The sequence below is a fragment of the Mauremys reevesii genome, linkage group 16, assembly GCF_016161935.1.
Source record: "Mauremys reevesii isolate NIE-2019 linkage group 16, ASM1616193v1, whole genome shotgun sequence".
Classification (NCBI taxonomy): Eukaryota; Metazoa; Chordata; order Testudines; family Geoemydidae; genus Mauremys; species Mauremys reevesii.
In genome coordinates this window covers 7,977,878-7,986,865 of record NC_052638.1, presented here as the reverse complement: position 1 = coordinate 7,986,865, position 8,988 = coordinate 7,977,878, and positions in this window count along the sequence as shown.

The window sequence follows — 8,988 nt, the reverse complement described above, 5'->3', positions numbered from 1 at the left end:
GGTCTTGGTGGAGCTTTAAATGTGGTTTAAAACTGTTCATTGACTCTCGGCTGATTCTTGTTGGGTTGGCTCTGTTCCGCCTGCTTGAGCTATTTGTAAGCAGAGACACCGAGCACACCTTGGTAGCCGTCCTCCTACAGTAACTGTTCCAGCAAAAATTACACACGCACATATTTCATTATACTCGGTGTCGGAAAGAATAGAATCAAGACTTCAAGAAGAAATACAAAATTTTCTCCACTGAACATCTATTCATGCGTTTCGAAAGGAGGCTGTCTCATAATTTTGGAGTAAGAGGAAGAGTGAAGTCAGGCTTGCAGCTGGAGGAATAAAGGTAGGTGACTAATTCTCTATCAACAGGAAGTATGTGAGGATGTGAACCCTGGTGATAGGGGAAGTGTCCCTACACTTGATTTGTGAGTATAGGCCATGGTGTGAGCTATGTGCTATTCAGTGTGAGCTCCAGCTAGATGCCAGAGGTAAATACGAAAGATTGAGGTGATACAGCAGCCTCTCAAGTGACTAAACACCATGACAGTTGCCTAGGCTGCCGGCTGGCAAAGGGCATGTGGAACAGTTTCCTAGCTCCACTGCTGGAGAAATGGTTCTGTCATGAACTCTCTAGTAACTCCAGAGGAAACACTGTTCTCTTGGCAAGTTAGATAAACTCAGGGAAAATTGCAACAACCTAAAAACTCTCCTAGGTCTTCATAGTCTGAGGAAAGGAGAGAAAAGCCTCTGTTACCTTGTGGACTACCAGGGAGATTTTCTTTTAAAGCGCTTTACAGTTTTGGGGGGTTAGAACCGGTGTGGGCAACATGTGCACTGTGCTTTTAGACATCCCTGATCCTGTGTGGCTGTGTGCTGAGCTGGTTCCCTGAAGTGAGACGTGATCTAACTTACACAGACTGCAAGGCACATGCCCACTATGCTGACACGGGAATGGAGAGGGGGGTGAATTAGGAGCTATATCAGCTTCATGCTGCCAAAGGGTCCCTCTGTGTTGGGGTAATCCTCCCACAGATGAACTCAACAGAGGGGAGAATCTGACTCTTAGTTTTCAGAAATGGCTGTAGATAGATTTAAAACATCTTAAAACTCCTTCAGTAACTACGTGGAGAATAGCCCACCAGAGCTATTTAATGAGTCATCTGTTTAGGTCACCACATAATGCTTCAGTATATCTTAGTCTTGCTTCCTTTTCAGATATAGAAGTGGTAGAACTACTAGTGAGGCTTTAGTGTGAAGTGACTATGTGAATTGGTCTGCTGCAGGCAGAGAAATGGCCTGGCAAAGCCAAGAGGTTTATTTTTTGAAGCAGTTTATAGAGCGAAAGGTTGGTTAGCCTCTATGCTGCTCATCTACACAGTAGTATTTTTTGAAGTGACAGTGTTTCAGCAGGAGCATCTCCTGGGCTTTTCCTCCTAGAATCATAGGACTGGAAGGGACCTTGAGAGGGTCCAGTCCCCTGCACTCATGGCAGGACTAAGTATTACCTAGACCATCCCTGACAGGTGTTCGTCTAACCTGTTCTCTAAAATTTCCAGTGATGGTGATTCTACAACCTCCCTAGGTAATTTATTCAAGTGTTTAATTACCCTAACAGAGAGTTTTTCCTAATGTCCAACCTAAACCACCCTTTCTGCAATTTAAGTCCATTGCTGCTTGTCCTATCCTCCGAGTTTAAAGGAGAACAGAGCTCCTTTTCATGGGGATCCATAACGGGGGCTGTTTCAGATGTTGGGAACTGTTTTTTGTTTGGTTTCTAAAAGTACCTTTTGAACACATATAGTGCTTATAAAAATAGTTTGAAACTGGAAAGAAGCTCTTTGAACATCCCAGGGCGGGACATGCCCTGATATATTGATGGTATCCAGCGATTGTTTAAATGCTGTGCACCCTCCCTACAGCATGAAGAGCCTGTACGAAGTTAGACCCCAGTGCCGCAATGCTGGGCCTGTGTGTGCAAGAATGGGGCCTTAAAGAGAAATACAATGAAGACTGGTTGCATGTAAAATATTTCTGTGGAAGAATGCTTGACGATCAAAAAACGATACGTGGTTAAAGGCAACTGGTGTGAATAGTAATGGGTCAGCGTGTTTGCGTGTTGCAGTGTCTGTGCAGTATTTACATAATGCTGTTATGGTGTTTGGTTTTTTAAATGGTTCTACAGCAAAAGCTGAAATGCACGTAGACAAAGCTGGTGTAAATAAAACCTTGTGTTTACAAATAAAACTCTATAGTTTTTTTTATGTGCTGGTTAATGGCATGCTGTGTGTGTATTCTGGTTTTTAAAAGGTTACATCTGGCTTAAGCCATACACCAAAGAGCTTTGTAACAGGCTTGAATTTTCTATTAGAATGAGGATAGCTGTAGCTGCGTACAATAATATTTATGTTGATAGTTTGAGAGGTAAAAATAAAGAAATAAATTGTGATGGGGTTGGGGGGTAAAGAAACAACAAACTAGATTGTTTGTTGCACTGGTGGCATTTTCTGGTGTAGGGTAAAATTTTCAAAAGTCTCTGTGTTGAAACTTTTGTTATTTTCAAAAGTGACTTGAACCAGGTTTACACTAGCAAGGTTTGCCAGTATAGACACAGCTTACTCTGCCAAAAGAGTGCTTTTGTGCTGTGGAATAGGTTCTATCTGTTCCCCCAGTGAAATAAATTATACTGGCAAAAGCACATTTGTGCCTTTGTGACTACAATAATCATAGATACATAGGGCTGAAAGGGATCTCGAGAGGTGTTAAATGATCTGGAAAAAGAGGTAACTAGTGAGGTGGCAAGGTTTGCAGATGATACAAAATTACTCAAGATAGTTAATGCAGTGTTGTTGTAGCTGTGTCCCTCCCAGGCCATTAGAGAGAGACAGTGGGTGAGGTAATATCTTTTGTTGGACCAACTTCTGTTGGTGAGAGAGAGAGAAGTTTTCGACCCAAAGAAGAGCTTTTGTGTAAGCTCGAAAGCTTGTGTTTCTCGCCGCCAGAAGTTGGTCCAATGAAAGATATCACCTCACCCACCTTGTCTCTCAAGATAGTTAAGTCCAAAGGAGACTATGAAGAGTAATAACAGGAGCTCGCAATACTGGGTGACTGGGCAACAAAATGGCAGAGGAAATTCAACCTTGATAAATGCAAAGTAACGCACTTCGGAAAACATCATCCCAACTCTACATACAAAATGATGGGATCTAAATTAGCTGCTACACTCAAGAAAGAGATCTTGGAGTCATTGTGGATAGTTCTCTGCAAACATCCACTCAATGTGCTGCAGCAGTCAAAGCTAACAATGTTAGGAACCATTAGGAAAGAGAGAGAGAAGACAGTAAATATCACAGTGCCACTATATAAATCCATGGTATGCTCACACCTTGCATACTGTGGGCAGGTCTGGTTGCCCCATCTCAAAAAAGAGATATTTGAAGTGGAAAAGCTACAGAGACAGGCAACAAGAATTATTAAGGGTATGTAACAGCATATGAGGAGAGATTAAAAAGACGGGGACTATTCAGCTTGGAAAAGAAATGACTAAGGGGCTCTGAAGGTAGCCACCATGGAGCTTCCTACAGCCGGAGGAGGTTCCCGGAGGTGAAGATGGGTCTGATCTCCCCTGTGCAGCTGGGAGCACCTCAGCTGGAGGCTCCTTGCTGCCAGTCTCAGCTGGGCTGGGGAGGGACAGGACTTCCTCTTTACCTGCATGGCTGCTCTCGGGGGGAAGATCAGGCCCACCTCCAGGTACCTTTTGGGTTGGGACTCCGACAGTTACAACATCCTGAAATTTCAGATGTAAACATCTGAAAATATAAAATTGACTAATTAAAAAAACCCTCTGGCCATGAAATTGCTCAGAATGGACTGTGAATTTGGTAGTACCCTCTGATGGGTCACGTGCCCCATAATGGGCTCAAGGAGTTAATAGAGCCCTAGGGAGCCCATCCCCGTTTTTCTCACCTTTCCTCATGGGTCAAGTTTTCTAAACCTTGTATCAGTGTTGTTGCTGTCCCCCATACTCTCTCCCATTTGTCCACATCTTTCCTAAAGTGTGGTGTCCAGAAGTGGATGCAGGATTTGCATTTGTTGTTACGGCAGGGTCTGGTGCCACTTTGAGTTGGTGTGTCCTGGTCTGTGGAGAGATTACTTCAGATGATGAGGTTGGGGGCTTGTTTGAAGGTCAGAAGTGGTTCAGGAAAGATTTTTTTTTCCCCCCCGGAATGGGGTCCCTGTCGAGTATGGGTTGTATTTTGAAGATATCCTGTATGGATTCCAGTGTGGGGTGGTAGGTGACAACTAGCAGTGAGCTGTCAGAGGGGGGTTTATTTGTGTATTCAAGCATGTTCTTTCTGGGTATTTGGGAGGACCCATTCCATGATGTGATCTACTTCTCTGGTGGAGTGTCCTTGCTTGTGAAGGAGGTTTTGGGTGTATTAAGGTGTATATTTCGGACTTTCTTCTCAGAGCATATTCTGTGGTATCTGAGTGCCTGGCTGTAGATAACAGATTTTCTTTGGTTGTTTGGGGTGGTTACTGGGTTTATGACATGAGGTGTGGTGGTCTGTGGGTTTCTTGTCTAGGGTTGTCTGTAGGATCCCACTGTGAAGCTGATGGTGGTGTCCAGGAAGTTGAAGCTAGTGTGGGAGTGTCCTAGAGAGAATTTAGTGGACTGGTGGTGGTTGAAGTTGTGGTGAAAAATGTGAGGGAGTTTGTCCAGAGGATGAAAATATCATTGATGTATCTCAGGTGTATCATTGGTTTTTGTGGTGCATTTGCCCAGAAATTCTTCTTCAAGGTGTCCCATGAAGAGGCTGGCATATTGGGGAGCCATCCTAGAACCCATGGTTGTTCCCATGGTTTGGACAAAGTGTTTGAATGTAAAATTGCTATGGATGAGGATGAAATGGATGAGTCCAGCGATGTGTTTTGGGGTGGATATCTGAGGGTTGTTCATTGTTGTGTAAATATTTGAGGCAGGCAGCGATGCTGTCATTTTGAGGGATGTTGGTGTATAGGGAAGTGACATCCATGGTGGCGAGGATGGTGTTTTGAGGCAAGCTGTTAATGTTGCGGAGTTTTGTGGAGGAAGTCATTTGTGTCCTGGAGGCACCTGGCCCTTGGTGTGGTGAGTAGTTTGAGGATAGTTTCTATGAATCCCAATATTCCTTCTGTAAGAGTGCTGGGGCCAGATATGATGTCTGCCTGGGTTCCTTATTTGTGTATCTTGGGAAACGTAGAAGATCCCTGGGGGAGGTTTGTGTGGGATGAGTTTGTAGAGTTTCTCTTGGAGTGATTTGGGGAGGGATTTGATGTTATCCTTAAATTCTTGGACAAACTGGAGTTCTTCATAGTAGGTGGTGTCAGAGAGTTGATGATTGGCCTCGTTAAAGGATGAATCGTGGTTGAGGACTGAGTCCTGTGACACCTTATAGACTAACAGAAGTATTGGAGCATAAGCTTTTGTGGGTGAATACCCACTTCGTCAGATGCATGACATGACTTCTGTTAGTCTATAAGGTGCCCCAGGACTCTTTTTTTTTTTTTTTGGTCACCTCTTACAGATCCAGACTAACACGCTACCCCTCTGATACTTGACATTATGGTTGAGGACTATCATAGTTCCCAGTATGTCCGCTGGTTTGATCACTATCTGGTGGTTTGACTTTAGGGACTGTACCACCATCCTTTTGGTGGTGGAGAGATTGTGGTGATGTGATTTCTGTTGAGGATTTCACAATCAATTTTTTCCCCTCAAGCAATCAATGGAATGACCAAGAGTATGGTTTAATCTTCACTTTGGTGTCCAGTTAGATCGGGGTGGGCAAACATCTGGGTATGGAAACTGTATGCAGGCCATGAATGCTCACGGGGGGGTGGGATGCGAGGGGGGTGAGGTCTCCAGCTGGAGGTGTGCGGGCTCTGGGATGCGGCTATGGATGAGGGGATTGGGGTGTAGGAGGGTGCTCCAGGCTGGGATCGAGGGGTTCGGAGGGTGGGAGGGGATATGGGCTGGGGCAGGGGCTTGGGGCATGGGAGGGGTTCAGGGGTGTAGGCTCTGGGTGGCACTCACGCAGCTCCCGGAAGCAGCAGCATGTCCCCCGCCAGCTCCTATGTAGAGGCGTGGCCAGGCGGCTCTGTGCGCTGCCCTGTCTGCAGGTGCCGCCCCTTCGGCTCTCATTGGCCGCAGTTCCCAGACAGTGGGAGCTGCGGGGGCAGCGCTTGGGGCAGGGGCAGTGTGTGGAGCCCCCTGACTGGCCCTAAATGTAGGAGCCACAAAGGGGACATACTGCTGCTTCCGGGAGCCAGGCGGAGCAGCCCTGACCCAGCTCCTCAGCTGGAGCACAGTAGTCGTGCAAGCCCCAGACCCCGCTCCCCAGTGGGAGCTCGAGGGGCAGATTAAATCGGCTGGTGGGCCGGATGTGGCCCACAGGTCGTAGTTTGCCCACCCCTGGATTAGATTATTCTTTTTTCTTATGATTGCCGGTGGTAATTGTGAGTGGTGTCATCTTTGTTGTGGAATAATTACTTGAGGCAGAGTCAGTGGAAGAATTCTTTTAGTTCTTCACGAGTTAGTATGGTACCTGGCTCTGTGGTGGGCAGAAACTGAGTCTGTGATACTCTGTACCTCAGGGAGCACCCCATATTCCTTATTTATATATAATTGTGATATATCATATAAAGTGTGCCATGTAAGGTATTATGGGAAAGGTTATGATCTACTGAAAGCCATTGTTCTATCTAAATGTGCATATCATTAGTGCATATGAAGTTATGAGATGTTGTGGTATGGTTGTCACTAAAATATGCTGTGAGTTGGGGAATCGCCCAGATATTAGATTCCCAGAGACAAGAACAAGGGAGCTAACCAATGCCCGGGTGAGTGTCGAACAATCATCAACAGCCATTGTCCAGCAAGGGAGTTACAATTCAATGACTCACTCGGACAAGGCCACACCAGGGGAATTGCTCAACCTTGCCTCAACAATGCCCACCAGACATGCCTGGGCTGGTGCTCTCCAAGACATGGACTAAGGGTATAAAACAGAACACAGTGGCCTCATGCTTGGTCCTTTCTCTTATCCCCCACCTACACTGAAGGCAACAAGAATGCTGGTGCTGAAGAGACTGATCCTGAGGCTAAGAGGGAAAGCCTGCATATGAAAGACGGTAATATCCAGTGGGGTGAGAAAAACTGCTTAATCTAGATATTATCCCATCTATAGGTTGAGAGGTTAGACTGTGTTTATATTTTGCTTTTTTTTTGGTAACCACTTTGACATTTTGCCTAGCAGATATAATCACTTAAAATCTATTTTTTATAATCAATAAACTTGTTTTACTGTTTATCTTTACCAGTGAGTTTGACTGAAGTGCTTGGTAAATCTGCTTAGGTCACAAAGGCTGGTGTATGCCCACTTTCCATAGATGAAATGGTGAACCAGTTAATAGACGTGCATTGCTCAAGAAAGGGTCTTGAGCAGTGCAAGACAGTATATTCCTGAGGTACAAGGCTGGGAGCTGGGGGCATTTAGCTGGTGCCTTTCTCTGTGTGATTTGTGAGGTGGTTCTGGGAGCATTCATGCAATCTAGCTGGTTGTGAGGCTCCACATGTGGTTATACTGAGTGGTAACAGCATCTGGAGGGGTTTGCTGCTTGTCACCCAAAGTCCTTGTGAGAGACAGCGCAGATTAGTGAGTTAAGGAGGCACAGTGGTCCCATAGTCCCAGTTGCACCCCAGGGATCCCATCACACAGTCCCTTAGCGAGTACAGATAATTCATCTCCAGTTAGGGGTAGTTGTAATGGTGACTCCACAATACCTGAACTTCGTCTATTCATGTGGTGGGTACTGGAGCCATGGTTTCTCCTGGAGGTGGTGTTCTGTGGGTTGTGAAGAAGTTGTAGTTGGTTCCTTTTTTGTTTTTGGAGTGGGTGTCTGTCAGCAGGGTTTATATTTCATCATTGGTTTGGATTTCTTCCATGTTATCCAGGTAACTTTCCTGATTTTTTTTTTTTTCCTTCCAGTGTGTGGGAGCGTGTGATAATTTCTTGTTTGAGGGGGTCCCTCCTGGAATATGTGAGGTGCAGTAAGTGGTTCCTCAGTTTTTCTGAAGTCCTTCTGCAGAGCTGTTCAGCATATTGGGAATTGTACATAGTGATCAGAGGGTTGTAGATGGTCAGAGCTCTGGGCATGATGTTTTGTTTTCTTGCATTTGCTCAGAAAATAGAAGTCATTGGTAAGTTTTGCTTCTTACCTGGTGGTGTGGACTCTGCCTAGACACCATCTGACTTGCCCCTCTCTGGTGTTTAATGACAGAGCAGATTAGAGTCAATTGAGAGTCCTTGTTTCTGGTTCATGATTCCTAGAGCTGACCGCACTGCTGAGCAGGTCTAGGAGCTAAGCTTTTGACTTTGTGTGGGGATAGTGAAAGACAACCGAGAGATTGCACTGGGGGTGAGGTTCCCCCTCTCCCTACTGAAATCATTGAGAGCTCAGATCATTACGAGCTGGGTTAAGTAGTGGAACCGCAGAACATGACATTGTGGCAGTAGAGACAGTGGCCAGCAGCAGCAGTGGCCAGCCATGGCAGGAGCAGTGGAAGAGAAACAGCTGTGGTGGCAGAGAAGCAGTGATGGAAAAGAGACGGTGGCCAGTGGCAGCAGCAGAGAGACAGCAGCCAGCCATGGCAGAAAAGCGGTGGCAGCTGTGAGCTAGTTGCAGAGACATTTCTCAATGTCTCTCCCTACCCCACCCCCCCTCCGCCCCTGGGGCGGAAGGTGAACGCACCTCTGTGAACACCAAAATGTGACCCTTCCTCCAGGTTGGAGTTGGCAGCAACAAGGCCTGGGCTCAGTATCTAGGGGTTCCTATGGACAATACAAAACAGAATTGGCTCAGGCCCCTATCCAGTAACCTGGGAAAACCCAGCACCCCCCTGGGCACCTCCAAGGGGCCGTACTTCCCCACTCGCAAGCACTGAGTCAGTGTGTGGCA